Source organism: Oryx dammah, unplaced genomic scaffold, assembly GCF_014754425.2.
Source record: "Oryx dammah isolate SB20612 unplaced genomic scaffold, SCBI_Odam_1.1 HiC_scaffold_16, whole genome shotgun sequence".
Taxonomy (NCBI): Eukaryota; Metazoa; Chordata; class Mammalia; order Artiodactyla; family Bovidae; genus Oryx; species Oryx dammah.
Genome location: NW_024070200.1, coordinates 42,483,173 through 42,501,612, shown reverse-complemented (window position 1 = coordinate 42,501,612; position 18,440 = coordinate 42,483,173). Strand labels below are relative to the sequence as shown.

At 43.3% G+C, this 18,440-nt stretch overlaps 1 long non-coding RNA gene and 1 other non-coding gene across 2 annotated transcripts; both read right to left on the bottom strand.

Moving 5' to 3' along the window:
* Window positions 1-3,153: 3,153 nt before the first annotated feature.
* LOC120875552 lies at window positions 3,154-14,504 on the bottom strand. Its single transcript, XR_005723987.1, has 3 exons — window positions 14,491-14,504; window positions 10,878-10,882; window positions 3,154-3,237 (listed from the first exon to the last, which is right to left on the bottom strand). It is a non-coding gene; the product is annotated as an uncharacterized LOC120875552 (long non-coding RNA).
* A 2,376-nt stretch (window positions 14,505-16,880) lies between these two features.
* On the bottom strand, window positions 16,881-17,016 carry LOC120875753. Its single transcript, XR_005724056.1, has one exon. It is a non-coding gene; the product is annotated as a small nucleolar RNA SNORA1 (small nucleolar RNA).
* Between the last annotated feature and the right edge of the window lie 1,424 nt (window positions 17,017-18,440).

The window sequence follows — 18,440 nt, the reverse complement described above, 5'->3', positions numbered from 1 at the left end:
ACACAGAACTGATCTCTACTCCAGAACCCCACAGAGTTCTACTCAGTTTTACTTTAGGGAACTAGGCAACTATGACTGTAATAACTTCCTGTCAAAATGGAGTATAGGACTGCCTCAGCTTGGAGTATGGACACTGAATTGGAAGTATTCCTGAGTTCCCAGTCCTAGATCTGCACCTTGTATGATTAAAATCTCAATCCCTTGGTCTGCTGTTTTGGTGTACCAGACCCAATTAGAAGTAGTTGGAGGAGTGATAACTGGAATTTAGTAGACAAAATAAACCTCATTTCTTTTTAGAAGAATAGGCCTGAAACCCAGTCTGGACCTGGCACTTCAGGGAGACTTGTAGCCAGGTAGCCAGTTGCCTAGTTTTATAAAAAGTAAGGTTACTAGCTTCTAGCAGACATTGTTTTGAGAATGGTGGCATCCAAGCCTGATACGACTCAGAAAACTCAAGTGTTTAACAATACAAGGTCTAATCTGAAAGTACACCCATAGCATCATCTAGTTATTTCCCAGGATATCTGAACCATAGCTACTCTATTTTGACTTTTAATTGTAAACTTTTCCTTAATAGCCAAAGCAGATTTCACCATTAATGACGTCAGTGGTTCTCTAGGTATGAGAAGATCCAAGAATTGGGACTCATAAAATCTTCTCCTGAAAAGATCTAACTGTCTGAAGGCCTGTTCTGCCAGTTTTTCCCAGAGCACAGAGTGCCTCATCCCTGATTTTCACCCTGAACTCCTTTCAGGGGAGTTGAAAGTCAGCAGTTGCAGTGGCCATGATTTAATCTTTGTAGACGTCGATGGCAGGTGTCAGTCTTCAGTTGGCAGAGCCCCTTTTTGCTCATAAACTTGACCATGACTTTGAGGGGGGCATTTCATGACCATTTTATCCCATGGTGCTGAGAATGTCCATTCTCAGGTTTGGCAAAGATTTTGTTGACAGGCTACTCAATGTGCTGTTACTGGACTAGGCCATAAAACAGTATCCAGAATTCTCTGGACCACCTCTCTTACTAGCCTCTTGGTCCAGGAAAATATTCCCTCTTGTTGCTTCTTCCCATATCTAGAGTTACACTGTTACTATCATCAATCTCATATGGGACTATATATTATTCTATTAGAGCCCTCAGACACACATTTGACAGTGTAAGAAATAGCAATTTTGTAAAACAGGTGAAATACAAATAACATAGCCAGCAGTATTAGTAAAGTCACAAGTAAGACTTAAGTTAATAGCTTCCATTAGATATAGCCCAGTCATTTCAGATGTATCTCAGGTCATCTGACTTAGCCTGCTCTGTAGAATCTTTATCTTCCAGGGAAATTATATATTGGCACCGTCTATAAGGCACATAGCCCAGTTTTCTAGTGTTACTAGATTGATTGTCCTTAGTATGATTTGTTTCCAACACAGAGGAGACTTTAAGCCTAAATTACCATAGCCTGGTGTTATCTATATAAATCCATCTCATAATTGTGGGAGATTTTTTCCTCCTTTGCTGAAACTTTTCTTGTTGCTCTGATTGAGCTTGAGTAATAGAAAGAAGCTCAAATTTATGGCCAGAGTCAGAGCAGGCATTATTAATTGGCCCAGTGAGGGGATCCCATCTAGTAATACCACAGTAACCTGAATATGACTATAATTTTTTTTTAAAGTAAATTTTCTCAGGGCCAACCAGTTAGAGTCTTATAGTAGAGAAATTTAACAAGGTAACCCAGAATTATACACAGGTAATTGGCCACAAACCCAACAATTGAATTGATTTTTAAAACTAGCATAGGATCAGGCCTATGATAGAAAAGCATTTGATTTATATGCAAAGGTCTAAGAAGTCAAGAAAACATAAATGATCATACGAATCAGGTCCAGCATCTTGGGGAGGCTGTCTACCTCTGATGTCGTCGTCTTCTCATCCTGGTGTAGTGTAGTTTTTCCTGATAAAAAGGTCCTTCCATCCAGGTTGGAGACAGTCCCTTAAATTATGTCTTTTTCTAGTCCTGGCTGCAGGTCATGAGGCATCTGATCTTCATCCAAAGATAGATTACTGAGATGAGCTTCAGAAACAAACTTAGGGTGTCTTTAAGAATTCAATTAAATTTTACATTAATATCACATAACAGCAAAGAACTATCTAAGAGATGAGTCTTACTAGATGCAGACCTCTATTAACAAACTGGGATTTAACATTTTTTGAAATATCTTTTTCTCCCTAAAGTTACCCTCATTTTTATCAAATATAACCAAATTAAGGCTAGTTTGTTTGCAAAATAGTTCTGTTCTCACTAATTTTGGTCTGATTATTTATATAACCATAATTGATTATAGAATTTTTATTTTGCTGAAACATTTATAGAGTCTCAGACTGACCTTTTAAAATAAAACAGGGCTAAGAAACTCACACCAAAGGCTTATCACAGATTTTGCCTAACAAATCTAGGTGAATTCTTCCCTTTTTAAGGTCTCAAAAATTGCTTGAGATTTTTGTACCCGTGAGATAACCTTCCTAACTCCATTTGATAAACTTACTGGAAACCTATGAATTTCCTATTTTTGGAGGAGTCAGATAGAGAGAAAATATAATTGTTTTGTTTATAACATTTAATTTTACCAAAGTATTGTCATAATTAGTTTTGAGAGGAAGGTTTTCCCTACTCCCTGAAAACATAAGATTCAAACCTGTAATTTTTTAGATAGAGACCATAAAAGTTATAAGCATATTTGCTGGTTCGTTCAGTCCTCCTGCTAACTTTTGTGCAGTCATCAGGTTTTCCATTAGAATACCAGGGCATTTCAGAATGTTAAGAACTCCATATAATTTCTAGGATATCTGTAATAGTAATTTTACCATACATTATAACATGAGCAGATTTATTATTCATTTGATAATCTTTTTCATGTAATTTAACCAACCAAATAAACACAGTTTAATATCTCTCTTTGGGATGTTTCAGGGGCCCTCTGAAGCACCCCAAAGTTAGCTAGAGGTCAAAGGAACTTCAAAAGAATTCGATTTAGGAAGTTTTATCAAAAAGATCAATTAAAAGGGTTTAGAACATTTGGTCAGATTTCGTCAATGTCGATGGGTGTATCATTTAGCTTGCTGATATGTCACAGTGGGTGTAAATACCAAGGCTCAAGAGCTAATGAAAGTCAGCTCCGCCATCTTGGACCTAATTCGCTCTAACTAGTTTTCTTATGGCTGTGTCATTCCTAACAAAATCAATTTATCTAACTAGTTGTAAATGTTTCAAAGTCTTATTTTATTTGGAAATGACCTAACCATTCAATAGACTTCCAACACTTAGCACACTTAGCACAACCCTTAGAAATTTAAGTGACGCCAATCTGGAGAGACGATTTTAGACGGATATTTCTAAAGAATAATTATTCTTAATAGAGTTTATATGAAAGCTCATATCTCATTTACGTTTTTTAGAAGTTTCTTCACTCGAGGTAATTTCCTTATTGACAAACTTGTAACAGATATAATATTTAACTTATATTAATTAAACAGGTACAATGAAAATATTCTACTTAATGTTAATTACTCTAAGACATGTCTCTATTAGATAGGTCAACAAACAAACATTAATATCAGGTTTTTAATACTGAATATTTCCCCATTCACATGAACCTGGAATTTATTGTTTCATTTAGAATTATGTGATTTGTAAGCACTTACCTTTTTTTAAGCCAATTAAATAGAGCTCATTTACAAATTAACTTCAAAAATATTACCAATTAACTTCAAAGACATACCATGACATATTTAGTCAGACACAGTGCAAGACCTAGCTTAATTTTCTAAGTTTAGTCATGAATTAGATACTACAATATAAAATTTACTAGTTTATAAAAAAAGGTTGAAATAAATAAAAATTTTAAAGTCTTTTTCTCCTTTTTCCTCAGTGTCAGGAGTTAGGGATGGTCTAGATATGTGTTACTGAGAGCCCTGGTCTCAAGGCATCAGTTCAGTTCAGTCGCTCAGTCGGGTCCGACTCTTTGCGACCCCATGAATTGCAGCATGCCAGGCTCCCCTGTCCATCACCAACTCCCAGAGTTCACTCAGATTCACGTCCATCGAGTCAGTGATGCCATCCAGCCATCTCATCCTCTGTCGTCCCCTCCCAGCATCAGAGTCTTTTCCAATGAGTTAACTCTTCGCATGAGGTAGCCAAAGTACTGGAGTTTCAGCTTTAGCATCATTCCTTCCAAAGAAATCCCAGGGCTGATCTCCTTCAGAATGGACTGGTTGGATCTCCTTGCAGTCCAAGGGACTCTCAAGAGTCTTCTCCAACACCACAGTTCAAAACCATCAATTCTTCAGTGCTCAGCCTTCTTCACAGTCCAACTCTCACATCCATACATGACCACAGGAAAAACCATAGCCTTGACTAGATGGACGTTTGTTGGCAAAGTAATATCTCTGCTTTTGAATATGCTATCTAGGTTGGTCATAACTTTTCTTCCAAGGAGTAAGCATCTTTTAATTTCATGGCTGCAGTCACCATCTGCAGTGATTTTGGAGCAGAAAAAAATAAAGTCTGACACTGTTTCTCCATCTATTTTCCATGAAGTGATAGGACCAGATGCCATGATCTTTGTTTTCTGAATGTTGAGCTTTAAGCCAACTTTGTCACTCTCCTCTTTCACTTTCATCAAGAGGCTTTTTAGTTTCTCTTCACTTTCTGCCATAAGGGTGGTGTCATCTGCATATCTGAGGTTATTGATATTTCTCCCGGCAATCTTGATTCCAGCTTGTGTTTCTTCCAGTCCAGCGTTTCTCATGATGTACTCTGCATATAAGTTAAATAAGCAGGGTGACAGTATACAGCCTTGACACACTCCTTTTCCTATTTGGAACCAATCTGTTGTTTCATGTCCAGTTCTAACTGTTGCTTCCTGAAGGCATAGGGAAAGAAAATCAAGTTCTAACAAAATAGCGGCAGGTCTAAACCAAATGGTGGCCAGACAAAGCAAAATGGCCATCAAAAATCACAATATGGGACGCAGAGTTAAAACACACACATATAAATCTGGCAGTCCTCATCAGACACTCCCTTAAATACAAGAATACTGTCTCTCAGAAAACCTCCTATAGAGACACAGAACTTCAGATCCAAGTACTAACATCAAATATTTCAAGGGGGGAAAGGAAGCCAGGTTGAAAGAAGAAGGGGGAGGAGGCGGGAGAGGTGGGGTGAAAGGGGTGGCCTTACAGACGTCTCCTGCCACCTACAGATACCCAGGCGTTATGGGACTTTTCCCTGGGTCTCCAGAGAAGGGAGGATTGGAACTTGGCCCTACCAGAAATTAGACCAGACCAGAACCAGAATTCGAGTTCTCTGCCAAGAGGAGGTGATCAGTCTCCAATCCTCAGCTCAGGCTGAGGGCCCTTTGAGAAGATTCCTGCGTCCAGGACTGGGGGACTAGAAAAACGGGGAAGGATAGGAAGGGTTAAGGAGAGGAAAGGGAGAGGGAAGGGGAGAGAGGTCAATAAAGTCTCTTGTTCCTTACCAGTCGGGGCACTCTGGCCAGTTGTCTGCGTGGAGGAGACCAGGGACAAAAGGGTCCCAGTTGCGGCCTCTCGGTCTGGTCCATGGGCAGGCAAGCTGGCCCCTGAGTACCCCGAGTGGTCAGGATGTCAGTCTCAGCAAAGAAGAGTCCCACCAGAGTCACCATTTGTTGCAGGAAAGGGGACCCCTTCCAGGGCCCAAAACTGGGCTCTTGTCTAACACTCGGAAATGAATTGTCCAAGGAGACACATGTGCTGACAAAGCAAGAGATTTTATTGGGAAAGGGCACTCGGGTGGAGAGCAGCAGGGTAAGGAGACCCAGGAGAACTGCTCTGCCACGTGGCTCTCAGTCTCGGGTTTTATGGTGATGGGATTAGTTTCCAGGTGGTCTTTGGCCAATCATTCTAATTCTGAGTCTTTCCTGGTGGCGCATGCATTGCTCAGCCAAGATGGATGCTAGCGAGAGGGATTCCGGGAAGTGGACGGACACGCAGTGTCTCCTTTAGACCTTTCCCAAACTCTTCTGGTTGGTAGTGGCTTATTAGTTCCGTATTCCTTATCAAGATCTCCTGTCATAAAACAACTCATGCAAATGGTTACTATGGTGCCTGGCCAGGGTGGGTGGTTTCAATCAGTGTGCTTCCCCTAACAGAAGGACTGATGTTGAAGAAACTCCAATACTTTGGCCACCTGATGCGAAGAGCTGACTCATTTGAAAAGACCCTGATGCTGGGAAAGATTGACGGCCAGAGGAGAAGGGGATGACAGAGGATGAGATGGTTGGATGGCATCACCGACACAATGGACATGGATTTGGGTGGACTCCGGGAGTTGGTGATGGACAGGGAGGCCTGGCATGCTGTGGTTCATAGGGTTGCAAAGAGTCAGACACAGCTGAGTGACTGAACTGAACTGAACTGAAAATTATAAGGTGCTATAAATATTTGAATTATAATACCCATGCGTGGCAAAGGTTTGGATAAATAAGACACTTTAAATTTTTACTGCTTGGAAAAGGATATGGCAGCCCACTCCCGTATTCTTGTCTGCAAAAGTCCATGGACAGAGGAGACTGGTGGGCTGCAGTCCATGGGGTTATGTGACTGTGCCACGCACACTAAAGAGGGTAGAGGGAGATGGGTTGGTAGCAGTAAACTGGTAGAACTAAAAAAAAAAAATTTTTTTTTACTGCTAATTTCATGCACAAAATTGGTTCAAATGTTCTAAAGTAAGTGTATGTGTATATGTGAAAGTTGCTCAGTTATGTTCGACTCTTTGCAACCCCATGGACTGTAGCCCTTCAGGCTCCTCTGTCCTGAGACTTCCCAGACAAGAATACTGGGGTGGGTTGCCATGCCCTCCTCCAGGCAGTCTTCCCAACCCAGGAATCGAACTGGAGTCTCTTACATCTGTACTGGCAGGTGGATTCTTTACCACTGTGCCACCTAGGGAGACCTCACCCTATTCCCTCCCATCCAGAGGAAAATATATATAACATAAAGTTCACGGCTGTAGCCAGTTTGGGCTGCACAAGCTCAGTAGCGTTAAGTGGATTCCTATTGTTGTGCAGCCTCAGTACCATCGACCCCAGAAGTCTTTTCACCTTTCTAAACTGAAACTCTGTCTCCATGGAATACTAACTCCTCATTTCCCCTCCCCCAGCCCCTGCAAATCCCCTTCTGCTTTCTGTCTCTATGAATCTGGCTACTCTAAGTACCTCCTCGAAGTGGAGTCGCATAGTATTTGTCCTTTTGTGACTGGCTTATTTCACTTAATAGAATGTTGTCAAGGTTGATTCATATCGTAACATTCCATTCCCTTCCTTTTAAGCCTGAATATTTTCTATTGTATGTGTATACCACATTTTGTTTATCCATTCATCCATTGATGGGTATTTGGGTTGTTTCCACCTTTTGACTATTATGAATAGTGCTGCTATGAATATATACCCATTTTCATATATGCTGCTGCTGCTAAGTCACTTCAGTCGTGTTCGACTCTGTGTGACCCCATAGACGGCAGCCCACCAGGCTCCCCCATCCCTGGGATTCTCCAGGCAAGAACACTGGAGTGGGTTGCCATTTCCTTCTCCAATGCATGAAAGTGAAAAGTGAAAGTGAAGTCACTCAGTCGTGTCCGACTGTTAGCGACCCCATGGACTGCAGCCTACCAGGCTCCTCTGTCCATGGGATTTTCCAGGCAAGAGTACTGGAGTGGGCTGCCATTGCCTTCTCCATTTTCATATATATCATACTCATATATGTATATCGGAGACCCTGCTTTCAATTCTTTTGGGTATATCCAAAGGTGGAGTTTCTCATTGTATGATACTTCTATTTTAACTTTTTGGAGAAAACACCAAAATTGTAATTCTTGATTTGCAATCTTTTTTTTTTTAATTGGAGTATAATTGCTTTGCAACATCGTGTTTCTGCTGTACGTCAGTGTGAATCAGCTATGTGTATACATATATCCCTTCCCTCTTGAACCTGCTTCCCACCCACCCCCATCCCACCCCTCTAGGTCATCACAGAGCATTGATTTGCAATTCTCAACAAGAGTCTTGGGGTTCATGGCCCCTTGGAGATGTCTGTGGGCATTTTTCTGGGGAAAGTTCCACAGTTTCAGCAGATTCTCAAAGGTATCAGTGATTCTTGAAGGACTGACATCACTGAACTAGAGAGTCATGTCTACAAGTTCTTTTAAAGCCAATATTTTTGAATCTCAGGAACTGTGACTGAAGGTTTTGGAGAGGTTACTAAGGAGCTTGAATGTATTCTGCAGGCAAGTACAGGCAAGGAAGGGCATGGGCTGGCCAGGGCCTTCTGCACAAGGAGGGCATCTCTGGGTGTGTGAGAGTCGAGTGCAGGAGCATTTACACACCCAGAAGGGGCTGAGACCATTGGAAGAATCTTGGAGACAGCAGGCCTGGCTGTGAGTTTTTGTGCCATGGTAACCGTGTGATCTTGAGCAATTCTCTCTCTCTTTTTTCTTAAGGATTTTATTTTAAACATTTTAAAATTTGCTTATTCTATTTATTTTGACTGCTGAGTTTCTCTAGTAGCAGAGAACAGGGGCTACTCTCTAGCTGTGGTGCGTGGTCTTCTCATGGCTTCTCTCATTGTGGAGCACAGACTAACTGCAGTACATGGTCTCGGTAGTTGTGGCGCAGGAGTTTAGTTGCTCTGACATATGTGGGATCTTCCCAGACCAGGGACTAAACTCATGTCCCCTGTATTGGCAGGTTGGTTCTTACTGTGCTGCCAGTAAAGTAAAAGTCGCTCAGTAGTGTCGGACTCTTTGCGACCCCATGGACTGTAGTTCATGGAGTTCTCTAGGCCAAAATACTGAAGTGGGTAACCTTTCCCTTCTCCAGGAGATCTTCCCAACCCAGGAATTGAACCCAGGTCTCCCGCATTACAGGTGGATTCTTTACCAGCTGAGCCACAAGGTAAGCTCATGCCACCAGGAAGTCCTTGGGCAATTCTCTTAACTGCCCTGAGCCTGTTCTTCATCTCTAAAATGGTAGTAATCCCCACCACAGTTATGAGGGGATCAGATGAGATTCTGTAGGTAGAAATGCTTTGTAAGAGGTAATGGTGTCTTGGACCCACTCATTAACTAGATGGCTGAGGCTGGGTTTAGAACAAACCAGAAAGCATTTTGAAAACTCTAGTTTAAGACAGTCTGCCCTGTCATAGCTTAATCATTATTCTGCTGCTAAATGACTTACCATTTGGCCGGTCCCGGCTTGTTGACACCTGGCCCTGTCTGGCTCTGTCTGTGTGAAGGTTGGGAGGGCCCGGGCCTTCCAGACACACACAGATACTGCCTCCTGTTTTAATGCCCTTTAGAGTTCCCTTCCCGGGACTCCCAGATGCTCCTTAGATGGGCCTTTGAGGCATGTGTAAGTCCTGAGCCCATCCAGAACTTTCTAAGATGGGACCTGGAGTGAGCCAGGATCTCTGGGTTGAAAAAGATCCAGGTGGGCAGAGCAGTGGGTCCATTTGCTCAGCCCTGACATCTCAGCAAAGGTGGACAGAACCAGCTCAGAGCAGAGCAGCAGAGGAGGTCTGGGGAAGGGTGAGGTGCTTTGAAGAAGGCAACTCAGAAGAAAGGATAGTAAAAGATGCCCTCTTAAAACATCTTTTAGACTTTAAAATTTTATCCGAAGGAGTGCATAAACTCTATTTTTATAGTTTAAGAGGAAGAAAGGAACACCAGTATTCTCCACTACTGAACATAAAAATAGAAAGAAATAGAATATTAGCAGGGAGACTTCCCTAGTGGTTCAGTGGTTAAGACTCCATGCTTTCAATGCAGGGGATGTGGATTCAATCCCTGGTCAGGGAATTAAGATTCCACATGCTGCATGGCATGGCTGGAGAAAAAAAAGAAAAAATATTACCAGGGTCTTAAAAATTCACTTTCTCCCTCATTCTCCTCCAATCATGTGCCTTTTCCCCACAGAGTAACCACCATCCTGAATTTCCTATTAGTCACTCACCTGCTTTTCTTTACAGTAAGAATGTGTGTGTGTGTGTGTGTGCACGTGCGTGTGCATGTGTAAGATCTGCTCTTGGTAGACATTTTGGTCATCTTCCAGATTCTAGCTATTAAAGATCCTTTTGTGTTTCTCCCGAGAGACATCTGGTTGCTGCTTCTTAACCCTAGTTATATGTTGAGATGAGACGCTTTTTAAAATGCTACTGCCCAGGTCCCACCCTGAGATTACAGCCAGTCTGGGTGCCACCTAGGCCTCTGGGCTTTTGAAAGCTCCCCAGGGGCCTCCAGTGGGCATCTCAAGGCAGATCTTGACTCCATAGGTCCATGATGAGGACCTGGATTCTGCATTTCCAGGAGGCTTCCAGGCGATGCCGATCACAGGGCTCCTTTTTGAGTAGTACAGAGTTGTACGGGATCTGTCTGTTCAGCTTCACTAAGTAATGTCAAGTCATTTCCAGAGGAAGAGCACCGATTTCCCTCCCATCAACTGGATAGAAGTGCCAGTCATTCACACAGTTTTTTTGGTCATGCCACTGGGCATGTGGGATCTTAGTTCCTCCACCAGGGGTCAAACCCACACTCTCTGCACTGGAAGGACCAAGTCTTAATCACTGGACTGCCAAGGACGTTCCAAGTCATTCACATTTGACATCCTCTGACTTTGTGAATTTTTGCTTTAAACAGTGGATGTGAAATAGTACTTCCCTGATTATGCATGACAATAAGCAACCTTTTAGAAACACATGGGCCTTTTGCAAGTTCTTTCATGTAAAATGTCTGGGCATGACTCTGGTCCACTTTTCTGACAGAGTTCTCTCTTTTCTAGGTGGTTATATATTCCTGTACTAATCCTTTACTTTCACATTATGCAAATATATCCTCCCAGTTCGTTCCTTACCTTTTTATTGTCTGGGCTTTCTAGGTGGCGCAGTTAGTAAAGAATCCGCCTGCTCAGTGTGGATACACAAGAGACATGGGTTCAACTCCTGGGTGGGAAAGATCCTCTGCAGGAAGAAATGGCAACCCACTCCAGTATTTCTGCCTAGAGAGCCTCATGGACAGAAGAGCCTGGTGGGCTACAGTCCATGGGGTCACAAAGAGTTGGACATGACTGAGCATGCAGGCGTGCTTTTTATTGTCTTCATGACATATTTTGCCAAACAGATACTCTTTTTACTTTTACTTTTATTTTTTATTTTATTTACTTTTACTTTTTACTATATTACTTTTACGTGAAGAAACTGTAATGAGCTTTTGCTTCATTATTATTTTAATAAGTAGACTCAAAATACATTAAACTTTTTTTTTCAAAACCACAAGAAGAAATCAATAAATGTCATCAATGCCAATAACCCCAAATATTTAGGTGGCTTAAATATCAAGCTCCTTATAAATAAATTATGCTTCCTATATCCCTAAAGTAGTAAAACTTACATTCTGGTAGCAGTGGGAAAACAGGCAATAATCAGATAAATGTATTATAGGCTAAGTATTATCGGGTGCTTGAAGGAAAAGTCAAGTACAGTAGTCAATCAGCTTACTGTGCCTGACGCTCAGCTCATTTAAGTCTTTTCAGATATACAGACAGATGTTTGTATTCCTAGAAATGCTAAGAAAGGTTTTTTTTCGACTGAGAGTCACAAAAGTAAGACACGACTGAGCAACTAGCACACACTACCTTCCTAGTAGACAGAAAGAATCCAGTTCTGTTAACTTATTTCTCTGTGTCTCGTTTCTATGGGGTGGGGAGTGGGGGTGGGGGTGGGGAGACTATAAGGAATTTAAAAGAAACTATTTGAGATCAAGTGTCAGAAAATGTTTCCTATAGAATGTTGAAAAGTAAATCTTTTTGGTTACAAGAGCCATAGCGTCTCCACCCTTGAACTCTACCATAGTTGCACTAAAGCAATGGCACCCCACTCCAGTACTCTTGTCTAGAAAATCCCATGGATGGAGGAGCCTGGTGGGCTGTAGTCCATGGGGTCGCAAAGAGTCAGACACGACTGAGTGACTTCACTTTCACGCACTGGAGAAGGAAATGGCAACCCACTCCAGTGTTCTTGCCTGGAGAATCCCAGGGACGGGGGAGCCTGGTGGGCTGTCGTCTATGGGGTTGCACAGAGTTGGACACGGCTGAAGTGACTTAGCAGCAGCAGCAACCATAGCCAGTATGTAAATGAAGGGGTGGGCCTGTGTTCCAAGAAAACCTGATTTACAAAGCAGGTGGTGGGCCAGATTTGGCTCATGGGCTGTAGTTTGCCAATTCCTGCCTTACAAATTCTTCTTTTGATATTGTTTATTGCTTGTGTGTCAGTCTAGAAATAACACATGCCCATGGGCAGGGGTGGGATTCGAGCAATACAGGAGTATTTAAAGTAGAAAGATGAGAGGCTCTTGTCTTCTCTCTCCTGCTTTGCTCATCCCACTCATCAGAGATGACCCACCTGACATACTGGAAGGAAGCCTGGGACACCCCCGCCCCGCTCCGACACACATACACAGCCCCACCAGCATCCCCAGGGTCTCAGGGTGACCTAGAGGAAGATGCACACAAAGGGCAGGTGGATGCAGCTGGGTGGTGCTGCTCCCTCTGGACTGCCTGCTGTCGCCTTAAAGGTGAGCTCTGTTCTTTTCAGTGCAAGAAACTGATGGGGTTTTTTCTTTAAAAACAAGACCGGGACTTCCCAGGCAGTTCAGTGGTTGAGACTTCACCTCCAATGTGTTGGTTCGATCCCTGGTTGGGGACCTAAGATCCCATACGCCTCGTGTTTAAAAAGCCAGAAACATAAAACAGAAGCAATATTGTAACAAATTCAATAAAAACTTTAGAAATGGTCCACATCAAAAAAATCTTTAATAAAAATAAAACAACAAGATCACTCAGTGCACAACTAGCAGTCCATAGGAAAAAAAAAAAAAAAAAAAAAAAAAACAGAATATAACAGGCATTCCTTTGTCAAGGTTCATTTCCAAGCAGACTCATACACAGAATCTGTTCTGCCCCTCCTCCGGTCCCTCCCTGCCCTTCTCCCTCCCTCCCTTCCTCCTTCCCTCCTTTCCTTCCTTTCACAAATGTTTTTGGCTCTAAGGATGTAGCAGTGAGCAGACAAAGCCCTCGTCCTCTTGCAGCTTCTCTGCTAGGAGGGGAGACAGACAGTAGTGGGTGAGCACATGAAAAAGTCAGATCACAATGTGTTCCAAAGGAAACGAGAGACAACCGAGAAGGTAATTAAAGGGATGGAGTCTTTAGGCCTTTGAGATGTTGATGACCTCTGGGTTCAGCTTGCATGTGTGGACTCCCCCTGCCTGAGCCTGAGTCTCGGCTCCACCGCCTTCTCCCTGTGTCACAGGGACACAGTGTGCCCTCTCTGTGCCTCAGTTTCCTTGCTTGTAAAATGACAGTGACTTAGGATTTACATCATAACACTGAGGTGAGGACTGTATAAAGAACGTACTGAGCTCTCAATAAAAATACCAGCTCTTATCAGCTGTAGAAATAGAACACTGTGGTCTCTCCTGAAAGAATTTTGCGCGTGAACACATTAGTAAAATCCTCCCGGGAAGATGTGGGTACATGGCAGCATTATTCAGTGTGTGCCGAGTCTCTATTCACTCTCCATATCACGCAGAGCACTGGCTTTTGTGTAGAATAGAATCCCTGGGGGCTTTTGCTCCTTAATAAGAATTTTCTTCGTAAAAATTTTCCTCTCCAGAAGCACAAAGTGTTTTGAATTCTCTCTCATACACTTACATTGAACAACCCCCTCCCCGCCACCAACCCCCACCAGAAGGTAAGAGTGTAAACTCAGGAGAGTGCCAGGCTCTCCTTCTGAGGACAGTGTGTATCCTGCCAGCAGCATGGCTTATCTTCAAAGACACAGAACAACCTGATATCACCCGGCACTTACACTGAAACAAAGAGGGGCCATTCTCCTTGAGTGCATGAAAGAGTTTCTAAAGTCAGCCAGCCTCTCCCCATCATCTTGTAAGCTTCCTTGCCCCTTGTATTTCTGATGTACATCAGTTTACTAATATGGCATGGTAACCCACCCCAGTATTCTTGCCTGAAGAATCCCTTGGACAACATTCTATAAGAAACAGAGCTTGGTAGGCTATGATCCAGAGGGTCACAAAGAGTCAGAGTGACTGTAGCAGCTTAGCAGCACTAATGTGACTCATACCTCAACCAGAAGTTCATGTGTTAAACTACCATCTGCGGCCTGGAGTTTCCTTGGGAAGTTATCAGGTCTAGGATCCCCCAGGACAGGATGGACCACACCTTCAGAGTGGGGAGGAGAGGGAAGAGAAAGGAGGGGGGAAGGATGAGACAGAGTTTCTACAATATGTCCTGGAATTCATATTTTCTAGTCATTAACTTTAGCAGGAGTAAGTATTATCTTTCTCCTATATATTTACCATTAGTTTTCAAAGGTACATAGATATGGCTGTGATTAAAAACCATTTTATAAAATCATTTACAGAATTCTTAGGCTCCCTAGTATCATATTGTGTTAAGTATATATATTGTTGCTGTTGTTGCTTAGTTGCTAAGTCATGTCCAACTCTTTGCAACCTTTATATATATAATTTTTTTTTCAGTTAAAAAATTTTTTTTGGCCATGCCATGCAGCTTGTGGGATCTTAGTTTCTTAACCAGAGGTTGAACCCTGGCCCCCAGCAATGGAAGCACAGAGTCCTAACCACGACCACCAGGGTAGTCCCTAAATATTCTGTTGTTGTCATGTCTGACTCTTTGAGACCCCCATGGAATATAGCCCTCCAGGCTCCTCTGTTCATGGGATTTTCCAGGCAAGAATACTGGAGTGGGTTGCTATTTCCTTCTCCAGGGGATCTTCCTGATCAGGGGTCGAACCTGAGGCTCCTGCATTACCACTGAGCGCCAAGGAAACCCTCTAAATATTTTCTTTGATTACCTTCAAATCCTACACTGCTGGATCAGTAGTTCTCAAAGTGTGGTCCCTGGACCAGCAATGTCACCATCACCTGCGAACTCATCAGAAGTGTGGATTCTTGACACCATCCCATACCTGCAGAATCAAAAACTCTGCAGGTGAGGGACCCAACAGCCTATTTAACAAGTCCTCCAGGGGATCTGATTTGCTTCATTTTAAGTTTGAAAGGCTTCCCAGGTGGCTCAGTGGTAAAGAAACTGCCTGCCAGTGTAGGAAACTCGGGTTCTGTCCATGGGTCAGGAAGATCCCCTGGAGGAGGAAATGGCAACCCATTCCAGTATTCTTGCCTGCAGAATTCCATGGACAGACGAGCCTGGCAGGCTACAGTCCATGGGGTTGCAAAGACTCAGACACGACTGAGTGACTAAGCACGCACACACAAATTTTGCAGATCTCTGAGCTGGATTATTTGATGTTTAAATCCAAAAGGGGTCCTACTGAGAGGAGTTCAGGAAAAGACTCCTTGTTCTTTGGCTCCTGGAACAAGTAGCAGGGGAACAGGTTTTAAAGCTGTCCCAATTCATCACTGACAGCCTCCTCCGGTCAGTACACATGCTTCGGAGGGCCAGCCAATCAGGGACAGCCTTGTTCCAGTGACCTGGCTTCCTTTGCTAAAGGTCGCTTAGTGCCTGAATACTCCCACTGTTAAGAGTCCACTAATCCCCAGCCTCACGCTTCCCAGACGCTCACTAAGAAATCCATAGTTTACTGTGTTTTGTCGTTCAGTTGCTGAGTCGTGTCTGACTCTTTGCGACCCCATGGACTGCAGCAGACCAGACTTCCCTGTCCTTCATCATCTCCTAGAGTTTGCTCAAACTCATGTCCATTGAGTCAGTGATGCCATCCAGCTATCTAATTCTCTGTCCTCCTGCCCTCACAAACAACAAATCCAGCTTTTTGCTTCAGATATAGCATCGACACCTCTTTCTCCAGCATCCCATGTGTTTAGTCCAGAGATGACAGTTGCTGACACTTACAGGGGCAGAGAGCATCGTGAATGCATACAGTGGGCCAGGTATGAGGCAGTACTGGGTAGAGAAGTGGGGGTGTGAAGAGGCAGTTGTTATTATGACAAATACACCCCTGCAGGGCCAAATGAGTCACCCCCGGAGCCCTGGGGGCTGCAGGGTGTCAGTCTGTAACATCCAGATTAGCCCGCCTACCTGCATTTTTATTGGGCTTCCCAGGTGGCTCAGTGGTAAAGCACCCTCGTGCCAATGGAAGAGGTGCAAGAGGTGTGGGTTCAATCCCTGGTTTGGGAAGAGGCCCTGGAGAAGAACATGGCAACCCCCTCCAGTATTCTTGCCTGGAGAATTCCACAGACAGAGGAGCCTGGTGGGTTCCTGGGGTTGCTAAGAATCAGACACCACTGAGCAAATGAGCACACACACACATTGCATTTTTATATAAGAGGTGATCTAGGTAAAGAGAATTGCCCAAGAACAACTGATTTAGTGGCAGTTAACATGTAGTCCATTCCCACACCACTGTTCTTTCTTCTTTTTCCTGCAGAAAGTGTAAACGTGTGTAACATAAACAAAATCGTCAATGATTTTTTAAGGAATTTCACGTCCCAATTCTTTTCACTGTCAGTCACCTTAGTTCCACCAAAGTCATGATCGTCAAGCTAAGAGAGCCCTTTCAAAAAGAAGTGATGCCCGGCCCACAGCTGTCACGTTGGCCAGGTCACAGTTCTTTCGGTTCAGCTTCTTTGATCTCCAATGGAATACCGACACACTTCCAAACTCCAAATTCAAATTTGTAATCTTGGGGATCCAGTTTTCTCAAGCCATTTACTTTAGGACCCTAGAAGTTAAATATAGCGAGTACATTGCTATTTATTCCTTCATCTTTTCTAATATTGAAGAGGCTTGTGATATGTTAACAGATCTCATTGTCACCACTGCAATAAACTTACAGTAATAGAAGCAGAACCTGTATTCTCAATATAGCCACATTAACAGTTTGTGGACACCATGAACAACAGTGCCCATTTTCAGTAGAATGAGGCTTTGCAGTACTTTCCATACTTTTGGAAAGAAGGCAAAAGATTTCATGGCATCATACAAAAACACACCAAATGTGTTTATTATGTTGCCATTGAAACGATGAGGTATACATGTTGTAGCTAAGGGTATTAGCAGTAAAAGCAAAATCAAACCCTTTGTCTTGGCTGTCTAGGAATTTCATGGAGTATTCAAGTGCCATTTTATCTATACATATTTGTTTCCCAGGCCAGGAGTTTCTCTTTGGGAGTATTCTCTGAATCTCATTGGAGAAATGCTATTTGCTTATTACTGCATCTGCTGAGCATCTACTCAGACATCTAGTCTGTCACTGTGTTAGTCTGGGGACAGAGGGAAGAGTAAGATGCATGGCTGGTCCTCAGAGCTCACAGCTGAGGAAGGAAGGAAGAAGAAGGGGAGGAAAAGGATGAGAGGGAAGCAAACACGCATGGTGCTGTGATTCCACAACAGAATTCTCTACAAGCTTCCAGGAGAACCCAGGATCGGGGAGAGCTGACAGGCAGCAACATTTGAGTCATGAGGAGTGGCTTCACGTCTGCCCTGCAGAAAAGAGATGAAGAGATCTCTTTGAGTAGTGCTCTAATGATCCTGAAATGTAAACATGGGGCTGTCAACTAAACACACTCTGCTCCCAGTGGCATTATGAGAATTAAAAATGAATTCATTGGTCATTGGAGAAAGGTCCCAAACATCCCAAGATCCATGACAAGTCAGTCACGTTTGCTGTCCCTATGCTCTGTGCTCCATCACTCAGTCGTGTCCTACTCCGTGTGGCTCAATGGACTGTAGCCCACCAGGCTCCTCTGTCCATGGGATTCTCCGGGCAAGAATATTAGAGCGGGGTGCCATTTCCTTCTCCAGGGGATCTTCCTGACCAGGGATTGAACCTGGGTCTCCCACATTGGCAGGTGGATTCTTTACTGCAAGTGCCACCTGGGAAGCCCAACTGATGTTACAGTGAAGTAATTAATATGCATTCAGGCAGTGATGGAGGAGGAGACACAGGTTTGTTCCCTGGGTCAAACAAGCTTTATGGCCAACACAATACCCATTCCAGAAGTCCTGCCTGGGAAATCCCATGGACAGAGGAGCTTGGTAGGTTGCAGTCCATGGGGCTGCAAAGAGTTGGATACAACTCAGTGACTACACAACTTTCTATTATTTGAATGTAACATGTTAGGTAGCCCTACCACTAGACAATGAGGCTGTTTCTAATTTTTTGTGATTACAAATAGGGCTGCAATGTATAACTCTGTACATGTCATTTCACACATGGTGCAACTCTAGCTATAGGATAAATTCCTGTAAGTGGAACTGCTGAGTCAAATATTATGTACATTCTCAAAAATCTTGGCCAACTGCCCTCAGAGGTTGTACTAAATGGAGCTTTCATCAGCCAGGTATGAGGC